The sequence below is a fragment of the Falco peregrinus genome, chromosome 3 (genome assembly GCF_023634155.1).
Source record: "Falco peregrinus isolate bFalPer1 chromosome 3, bFalPer1.pri, whole genome shotgun sequence".
NCBI classification, from domain to species: Eukaryota; Metazoa; Chordata; class Aves; order Falconiformes; family Falconidae; genus Falco; species Falco peregrinus.
Window position 1 is genome coordinate 97,794,365 of NC_073723.1, and position 10,342 is coordinate 97,804,706.

At 42.7% G+C, this 10,342-nt stretch overlaps 1 protein-coding gene across 1 annotated transcript in view; it reads right to left on the bottom strand.

Annotated features, from left to right (window-relative positions):
• Nucleotides 1–10,055, bottom strand: part of CAP2 (cyclase associated actin cytoskeleton regulatory protein 2) — a 68,543-nt gene extending 58,488 nt beyond the window's left edge. Inside the window, exon 1 of the mRNA XM_005235062.3 lies at nucleotides 9,776–10,055. The gene's annotated coding sequence lies outside the window, so the exon portion shown is untranslated. The remainder of the gene's footprint in view (nucleotides 1–9,775) is intronic.
• Between the last annotated feature and the right edge of the window lie 287 nt (nucleotides 10,056–10,342).

The following is a 10,342-nucleotide window of genomic DNA, read 5'->3' on the forward strand; positions in this document are numbered from 1 at the left end:
TGCAATATGAGCAACTAAACCAAACCATGCTGCTTCAGTGTCCCCATACTCAGGGGAGAATCCCTAAACTTTATAATTAAAAAGTAAAGTAACATGAAAAGTAAGGTTCGGATTTACAAATCAGTATTAACAAATCTTATTAATAAAATAATAATAGTATTTTAATTTTTAAACTTTAAGTGCGAGAGAAGATTAGCTACTAGGACTGTGGAAACACATGCGGAGCTCTGGTGCTGAGTCAGGCTGTCTATCAAATAAGGTGGGACCTTCAGACTTTACCCTATAAATATAACGAGGTTTGTGTTTGACCTAAAAGTGAGGCAGAAGATTTTACAGTGAGAAACCCTTGGAAGAACCATTCTCATGAGAAAGTTTTGTCTGGAATTTATGGGTTTTTCCTATTTACATTAAATAAAAAAGCAAACCCCCAAAAGAGGATGACATTAGACAGTGTACATATAAGTACTGTCAAAATACAGAGGGGCTCTTTTGGCTTATACTGAAAATGCACACTATTCTGTTTGAAAAATCAATGAATTTTTTAAAAAAAACACCTTAACTTTTTGTACGGTTACAAATATCTTGGCAGGTGTGAGATAAAAGTATCAGGACAGCTTTTGAAATGTTCAAACTTTTGTGAGAATACTAAACCTCTTCTTAAAACAAAGCATTGTTAATCCTCAAAAATACTATGTACACATTATTTTCACAGTTTACCCTGCTACAGAAGAGCCTAAAATGGTGTCTGTTTCAAAAATTATGTATTAAACCAGTCTAAAGTCAGGCTGATCTAATGTGGCATACTGACAGTCAACTTATTTTACCAGTATTTTAAAGTATATTTCCAGTACAGTTCCTGTTTTTCTTTATTTGAAGATACAGTCTGGTAGGTTGGGTTTTTTTCATCTGTCTTAAAATTTTCCTTGATGACATGTACAAATTTCTTTGGAAGACCTGTTACTTTTTGGCCTCTTTAGCCTGATCTTGCCCATGGAAGGACACAAGTGTTTGACTACAAACCCAACGTGTTTGATGGCACACACTTGGAGGTCTAAGGAATCTCAGAAATCAACAGACTTGCAATGTTCTACACAACAAACTTCCCTCTGTAAGTTACTAAGAATATGGACTATGGTATCAGAAGCTCAAGGGAATAAACCAACTCAATAACCCAATGGACCTTTTTTATGCAAAACTTTCCAGATGCAACACAGTCTTTTGCTCACTATATTGTTCACCACTTTATTCAGTTCCCATTAGCTGGAGAACTACGATGTTGTTCTTTCAAAAGCAGGTATCACCAGCGAGGCAGTCACAGAATAATACATTGTTAAAGTATTTTTAGACAGAAGTGGGAACCATTTTAACCATCAAATTAGGGATGCCAGTTTTTTCTTGGTTTTATAAGGAATGTTACACTTAAGAACTCCTCAAATTATTATGTTTACACTGAACCTATCTTTTTATCTGTGTACTGATATATTCATGACTACATGGTATTTGTGTCTATACTTATGTATATGCATGCACATAAGTACACACACAGGTATCGCTGTCATGTATGGATAAAGTGCAAGTATTCTTTTGCCATTACTGTATATAACAATGCAAGAGCAAATCAGTTGTACATACAATAACCTTATGGTTACACTTCATTTTACCATCAATTGGCTAGGCATCTATCTTACCAACAAGATTGGAATTAATGTAATTGTTCTGAAGTGAAGACTCCACTGAACAATAGCATGAAAACTCTCTTCATCCGTTCTCAGTCTAAACATTGACAACTTTGCCTGTATTTAGGGATTCAGGTATTTGGTTCATGTTATGACAACCTTCAGCATTTTCTTGGCCTATATTCAGCTGTTCACCTGATTACTTATAATTCCACACCTCGCTGCATGGTCAAACTGACACCACAAAGCCACAGCTCAAAAGGAGCCAAAACACAAATGGTACAGCTTGACTCTGTGAAGATACGGTTCATGTGATATAGCACCAGAGATTATATTATAAATAAATATAATATGACTGCTCTACTTACAGTGCCAAATAAAATCTTTGCACGTTAATGAAAAGTAAAGAGGATGTAAATACATCTATGGGATGCTTCCACTCCCATAAAGCACGTTTTCACATCAATACAGATTATTTACCTCATCTTTACCAGAATTTTAATTAAAGTTTTGATCTCAAAGTGGGTTATCGGGGTTAATCATATATCCGTTCCTGGAGTTGATGCTGACCACCTATAAGGAGTTAAAAACAACAGTGCTTCAACTCCCACATAATCCTGTATCCAGTTGCTCTCTTGGTAGAGAAGTACACTGACCTTCATTGAAAATAAGGTCAACTAAGAGCCAGGAAAGGTGTTAACCCACATCTACTGACAGTCATTTAAATGTTGGCATTGTTAACTGTCTCTTGTGCACAAAAAATAAGTGGGAGGATCCACAGATCTGTCCTGTTAGTGGTATCTTTTTGGGGAGTGCTAAAGGCATGTGGTAATACTACCATCTGTCGTTTCTTCCCCAAAAGAAGTTAATCCAAAACAGGTAGAACGAGGCGTGCTGAAGACCAACAAGCAAACCTCTCTTTATAGACAGGCCTTTTGAGATCACTGCTTTTCTCCCAGCTGTCTCAAAGCACCATTTATCTATTATCAAGGGGAAAAAAGTTGTCCGTAGACTAAAATTCCCTGACATACTCATCCCAAACAGCAGTCCAACTGGAAGCCAAATCACACAGGTACTATTCCTGTTACCATCATATGTGACTTACGACAGAGGAACATATTGCTCTATCTCAAGAAGAAACAATCTGTAATGAGCCCATAGGGAAAAGCAGTATAGTAGCATAAGGGAAAAAATAATAAACATACAATGACTTATCAGGCATGTAAAAATGGCAGTTCTGAATACAGGAATGGTGCCACCTTGTAAAGTACCGTATTATTCTGACAAACTTCAGCAAGAGGTCGTATAAAGTTCCATGGTCTGTTTTACTTCCTAGGACTCTTAATTTAGAAGGAAAAGAAGTGACTTGTTAATTTCTTTGGTTTCTTTTCTTTCCTAAGTACCAGTCCTTCCAAATCCACCTAGCATCTGCAAAATTATGCCAGGTTTCACTCATGCTCATCATGTGAGATGCTACAGGTCAGATTTTGCTTTTCCACTCTATGCCAGAAAAGGACGGATGCCTAAAACAGAATGCAGGCAGCAGTGTGGCATTTTAATTGTATCTAACATTCTTACCCTGCTTGGAAAATCATAATCTAGAAGTACAGCAGCCTGCACATGTGCTTTCTCTCATAGTCTTAATAAATTGCTACTGAGATACGAAATAAAATATAGAAAAAAACCTAGATTGCCAGCTGGCACTATCACAGAGCCAGTCATGAACGTTTTATAGATCCAAAGTACTGTGTCCTCTGGGAGTTCTTCTGTACAATATACATCAATCTACATGAAGGGAGGGGAAAATGTGTGCACATTCTTGAACATCCCTTCAAATTATAAAAGCACCTTATGGCACTTCATTTCTGAGAAAAAGCCCCCACAGTGAGCTTGAGCCTGAAATGGCTGCCTTTCCTACACTGCCGTTCAGATGTATGCCCGACCCCGAGCTGTGCTGAGCGGGCAGTCTCTTTGCCACCTTTGGCAGCACACCCAAATTCCTGCTGCACCCCATTCTGGTCCGGACAATGAAAACCCCCTGGCTCCGGGCCTCAGGGGTTGCTCATTCCCAGGCAGGGCTCAGAAGCTGCCTGGTTCTGGCTGAGTGGTGATGAGGAGCCCCTGAAGCTATTTGGGTCACTACCATGAAACATTTTGGGTGGAGAATGCAAAGCAAGAGAGTACTAGGTGGAAGAAAGTGTGTGTTGGTAGGCAGACAGAAACATTACCTTGTATGGTTTGTGGTTTGTTTCCCATTAGCTGTATGGGAGGAATGTAAACAGAGGCTTGTCAAACTGATGTCAAATGGGATTAAACCGGAAGACCTCTCAGTAAAGCCCTGCGCAGTTTCAAATCAGAGCTTTTGGTGATCTATTTTCCTTGGTTTGCCTCTACAGCTGCTACTAGCTCCTTTGGAAGCAATGATCTTTTAAATATAAAGAAAGAAATATCTTTTTTTTTTATCCTAATAAAAGATATAGTCATGTATATCTAACAGTATTAGAATTTTGACAACTTTTTTTTGTTGTTAGAATGGACAAATGCTATAAATGGAATAGCAAAAAGACAAAAATGTCTATGTGACTTCTGCTTTTTGTGGATGTGTGCACCATTTTGATTGATAAGTTGGTTTGAAGTCTTGGCTGGCTCTAGTATACTCATCATACAATACTTCTGCCTATAGCTCAATGTGTGTGATAAAACAACTGGTACGCTTCGAATGAGTCCTCTATTGCTGTGCATGTGTGTGCTACCTAAATTATCTTGTCTATGGAATTCTCTCTTTGGCATACCCTCTCTGGTTTCCAAGGGTTATTTTTTATAAGCAGAAAAGATTTTTGTGCAGAAGAGGAAAAAGGGGGTTCATGTGTAACCTCTTCCATTTAACCTAAGTTTTTCCTTTGTCTGGCTTTATGCTGTTGGTACCACAAAGCATACTTTGTTTGCATTCTGGCTCTTCCTCTGCTTCTCTCTCTCTCCCAGTGATCAGGCTGCTGTCTACAAAAACATGCAGGAAAGGAATGGAGGCATTTTTGAATCCCACTGTTTAAAAAATATTACAAAACTGCTTTGTAAAACAATCTCTATTTTGACAAGTACCCCTAAGACTGCTGACGCATTTTAGATTTCTTATCACATCCCAGCTTAGTCCCATAATTATGGGTGAGCAACTGCACACGTCAAGCTGCGTGTCTACAAATCAATGTAATAACAGCATGGACTATGGTTAGGTCTCTAATAATTTAATATTCGTTCTTTAAAATGTGTCATGTTCATGTATGTGCTTAGTATCTCCTGGAATATCAGTTCACTTTCTAATTATATGTAAGTTCTGTGAAGAGCTCCTATCCCTCGCTGAATAACTTTGACTGTCTTACTAATTTTAATATCACAAAGAACAAGTTCATTATTTAATGATATACTGAAGCAGTCAAGTCTTGACAGTCTGTGTAAGCATGATTGACTTAAAATAACCAAGGCAACCCAGTTTCTAAGTGCATTCTCCTATTCTTTTTATGCTCCCTTTTTGTCACCACTGCTCATAGTCTTTTGTCTTGGTTTTATTTTCTTCTCTCCCTCCAATGAAGTGTAAGAGTTTTAGTATCTCTCCAATCAACAGAAACACAATGTTCTTAGCCACCTCATTTACTATGTATTAGTGTGGTGCTCTTCATGTAACCAAGCATCCTAAAGGCCTTACAAGCCATTTAATTACCTGTCACAAGTCCAATTACTGTATGCAAGCAGGCTGCCCTGCTGAACCGAGAAAATACTGCATGCAGGCATCGATATTATTAAAGTGCTTCAGTTTATAATAACTGAACAGTAAGATTCTTTATGCTACGGTTCCAACCAAATTGAATTTGCACTCTCCGAAAGGGTAAACTCCACAAAGTACAAACCCTTATGGAGTGTTTCAGTACTTGTGGGATGTGAAAGGAGAAAAGCAAAGGGGGAAGTTAAAACTAAGCAGATAGCGTTGCAAGCTCTAGAAACACAAGCTGTGAAATGTCTTCTGCAGAAACATGAGACAAGAGTTATTCAGTACCGCGGTTAGTAGGGGTTTTCTTTGCTGTGAGGGAGGCCTCTCACAACACTTCCACACCCTCTCTCTCATGCACATCCCTATCACACCAAAGCCTGAATAGCTGGGCTTGACTTCAGCCAAGTTCGGTAGTGTTCTTGCTCTTACCAGAACATCCTGCTACAATTATGATCTTGGCACTCTCTCTCTGATGGTCCCAGGCTGCCCAGCCCAGGCTGCAGCCCATGGCTCTTCTTCCAGCATGGCAGCAGCCAGGAGGGCTGAAGCAAGCTTTTTGCCATTTGAGTACTCCCTTTGCTCTGCAACTCATTTGTGATCTTCATTGATCCCATCTCCTCCATCTTCGCCCATCTCCCATTATAAAATTCAGCCCACCGGTTCTGCAATTCTGCTAGCATTGCAATGTGTTGTGCCTTTGTTTCTGATTGAAGATGAAGTGGGCCACCTGCTACTAAAAAAGACCTTTCTATTTCCTGCTCTAACCTGCTTACTACTTAGAGGTCCTGGCAATCTATGCAACCTTGCTTACTTACAAGATCTTAGACATTCAGCTATTTATGCCTCCTGTTTCAGTCTGAGGTGTTGTGAAACCCAGAAAGATCAAACTGGACCTACCCTAGGTGATTGTAAAGTTTGCCTTTCCTATAATGGTTGCTTTAGAGGACCCAGAGCTGTTAGGTGAATTATTCTGCTGTTTCTTCTCTCTAAACAATGGCAGATTACACATGGAAATGTAAATAAACCTTTGCATTGCTTCCAAAAAGCAATTAATGTAGTATTTAAACTAATACAAAACATAAAGTCAATGCATAGGATTTGAACATGTCTTCTTGGAAAAATATGACACTATTCAATTATGTACTCGAGGATTTACCTGTTGTGTATATATGCTACAAAAGCATTACACCTTTGATTCCCAGCACACTACTACCGCTATTTTGGATTTTACAAGCAATTTCTTTAGCCTGCTATTCTCTGAAAAATTGTGGGTCAGATAGAGCAATTTCCATTAGCATATACTCAGGAAAGCAGTCTCAATGGGACCTTTTTTAGTAACGAAAAGTCCCTGAAATTTGACATAGTCAGAATACCTTATATACACGGGTAAAATGACAACAGTAGCCAGTATGTGTATAGACTAAGGCCATGTCTATGCCCTAAACTCTTGCTAACATGGTGTCAAAGATCACAGAGGTTTAAGAACCCCCAAAACCCATACCCTTGCTGAACTAGCATAATCTCTGCCATAGATGCAACTGTACTTACGTGTGCTTTTCTCATTTCAATATACAATGCTTAGTAGAGGTGTTGATATTCTGGTATAGTTCTAGTGGTGATATTCTGAAGTATAGCGGAGCCTTTAGAGTTCAAAGAATTTATTTGAAAAGTCAGTAAACCATATCTGCCAAAATTACTGATTTTCAAAAAATATTAGAGTAACTGGAGCCGTTACCCGGTACCTCAGGAAAATGCCTAGTTCCCAGTTGCTCATCCTGTTGCAGAAGATGCACTCAAAATTTTAAAGAAAGAAATTAAAATTATTTCTATATATGAGGGGTGCCTCATCAAGCAAAATCTTTTAACCATTTCATAATAAAACAGCTGTCTGAATAACTGCCAATAATTTGTACCTGATTTATTGCAGGTGTTTTGGTTTTGCCCCAATAAGCATGATAATTAAAGAATGTTCTCTAAAGAATGTAGGCAGCAACTACAACAATTAAGAGTTTGCTGCTGTTGCACATATGTTAAAACTTGTGCAGAACCACAAAGAATATTTCTTCAACATATCTGGCAGTTCAAGATTTTTCTCTCCAGTGTTCAAACCACTTGCAACATTCTTGTCACTGATAGATCACAGATTGAAACATGGAAAGATGATCTGACTTGCTCCAGGTAACGTTGCAAGTCAGTGTCAAGGCTGGGAGCTGAATACAAATAATCTGCTTCCCAGCCCTCCTCACTGCACTATACTTCTCTTCTAATACCTGCTAATTCAGATTCCCAGGAACTTTAGTCCTGGGGGCTTTTTTTTTTTGTAACTTAGGGTCCCCAATGTATTTTACATGGTTAATAACAATTACAGTGGGATTAGAAAATCTAATGGGGTGTGTGTGTGTTAATACATGTAATCAGTACCCTTGCTCCTTATGGTGTATCAAGAAGCCCTTTTCTCCACTGAAGCGTGTGAGTGAGTGCCATAGCTGGCAAAGAATAATGAAAACATGTCATAGGTTGGTTCTGCTGTAATAGTAAATAATGCACAGCCTCTTCATTTTTCTTTAATAGAGAAAACATATTTTATTCATTACATTCGGATTGTGCCTGTCCACCTTCCACAGCTGAGCAGCATTCATTTGAGGGGGAAAGATGCAAATGAATCATAAGAATATTCTGAAGACTAGCATTTTTGTTATGCTGAAGACCAAAAAGGACCATATTGCTGTATGTGCCTGGCTTTTCTGCAGAAGGTGGATTGCCTTTGTTCTTGTGCAAACTTGCTCAAAATAGAATCACTGCTATGAAATCCTTCTGCTGAAGATGTACAGGATCAGAAAAAAAGTTTATTATAATTTGCAAAATAAGTAATTAAAAAGAAATGCTAGCATAAAGTTCACATAAAATTAGGATATTTGACTCAGTCATGTCTTAAAAGGCCAGCTTTGAGAGTGGCATATTGCATTTCTACACATTCAATCGACCACTAAATAATTTTTGAAGTTACATTTCTGAAGTAGGACTGGTTTCCTGATTAGTTTCACAGAACAATGAAACATGCTAGTCCATGAACCGTTGCCACTTTTGCCTGGCTTCGAAATAAATTAATAAAAATTTTCAGTATTGATCCCACCCAGCCCCCCTGTTAAACGGGCTCCTTCCAACTACTTCCTAAAGGCCTCGCCTCTGTGTAGGTTTTTTTTCTGAAAGCATTTTCCATCAGTAGAAAACAACCACATTTAGGCAATGCATGTGAAGATAGCTTTCTTCCCCAGAGGGTCTTTGTTTTTAAGACTGCCCCTATGCATTATGAAATCTGAATTTTACTTGATAAAAATCCTCACTGTTGATCCTGTAACGCCAAGATACAGATCTATAGCAATGCCTGGAGCACAGGGCAGATTGCACATTTTCAGGTGGGGTCACGACAAGCTCTCCTGGGCTGTGGTGCCTGGCCGGGGCAGCGCTCCCTCCAGATGTGAAGTTCCTGCAAAACGCAGCATCTGGGCTCCACGCTGCTGCACTTCTGCCTTCCTCCTGCCCCCTCTGCGCATCGCCTTGCATTTGCGGCATCCCTTACAGATTTTTATATTAAGGTATACATTCTGTCTGCAGATCTGTCACCCTAAGATGCTGTTTAACCCTTATCTCTGGGCTAAACCCGTAGGCTGTGCAGTCACCTCCACACACACGCCTCTGGCTCCGCGGGTAGCGCCCAGCTCCCCGCGGAGCCGGCGCTGCAGCTCCTACCTCACTACTGGATCACCTCACGCAGGTTACGAGAGTTCAAGACCGGCATGGCTGGGCAGGGCCAGCCCTGCAGGAACAACCGGAGGGTATTCTGAGTAACCCGGGGCTGGGGCGCAGCCGAGAGGTGCCCCCGGGGCTCCCTGACGGCTGCGGCCGGCGCTGGCCGCGGGATCGGCCCGAAGAGGCCCCCTCACCCGCCGTGGCGTTGGGCCCGGGTCGTTCCCCCCCTCCGGTTGCTTCCTCCCCGCGGCTCCTCCGCACTCGCCCCCGCGGGCAGCGGCCGGCCGGCCGCGCCTGCCCGCCGCAGGTGACAGGAGGGAGGCTGAGGGGCCGGGCCTGACCCACATCGAGCGCCCGAGGCACAGCCGGCCGCCCCGCAGCCCCCGGCCCCGGCCCGCGGCGCCCCCTCCCCGCTGCCTCCCCCCACAAGATGTCCGCTGCCGCCCGGCCGGGCCCCTCCGCGCCACCGCCGGGAGCGCACCCACGGCCGCGGCCGCGCCGGGCCCGCCCCAGCCTGCTCGGGGCCGGCGGGGTCGGGCCGCTCCCCGCATCCCGCCCCTCCCGCCGCTGCCTGCTCTTGGGTTACCTGCTTTGATGACCCGTGTAGCCTGTTTTTTTTCTCCCCTCCTCTCTGCAACGAAAATCCGTGGCCGGTCACTCGCTCCCCCCCTCCCTCGCCTCGCCTCGCCTTGCCGCTGCTCTCCTTCCTCCTCCTCCTCCTCCTTCTCCTCCTCCTCAGCGGGAGCCGGTGTCAGTCAGTCACATCAGCTGCCCGGGCAGGCAGGGAGAGAAATGCCCGGCAGCTTCCGGGAGTGCCAAATAAAGACAAGTCCAGAAAGGGAGAGAGACGGTGGCAGAGATGGAGAAAGAAAGCAAAAAGTGGGTGGAGTGTGAAAATGGAGGGAGAGGGAGAGGGAGAGGGAGAGGGAGAGGGAGAGGGAGAGGGAGAGGGAGAGGGAGAGGGAGAGGGAGAGGGAGAGGTGTCTCAGCGGTGGCTCAGTGCTGGAGACGAAATGGCAGTGGTGGAGCATCACGGAGGAGCACAGGCAACCAGGGTAGGGGCACCCATGGCCACTGGCGTGGTGGCCCCACTTGCCCACTGGACACAGCTTGGGTGAGCAGGAAACGAGCACCCCGCACCACACAGGACTGG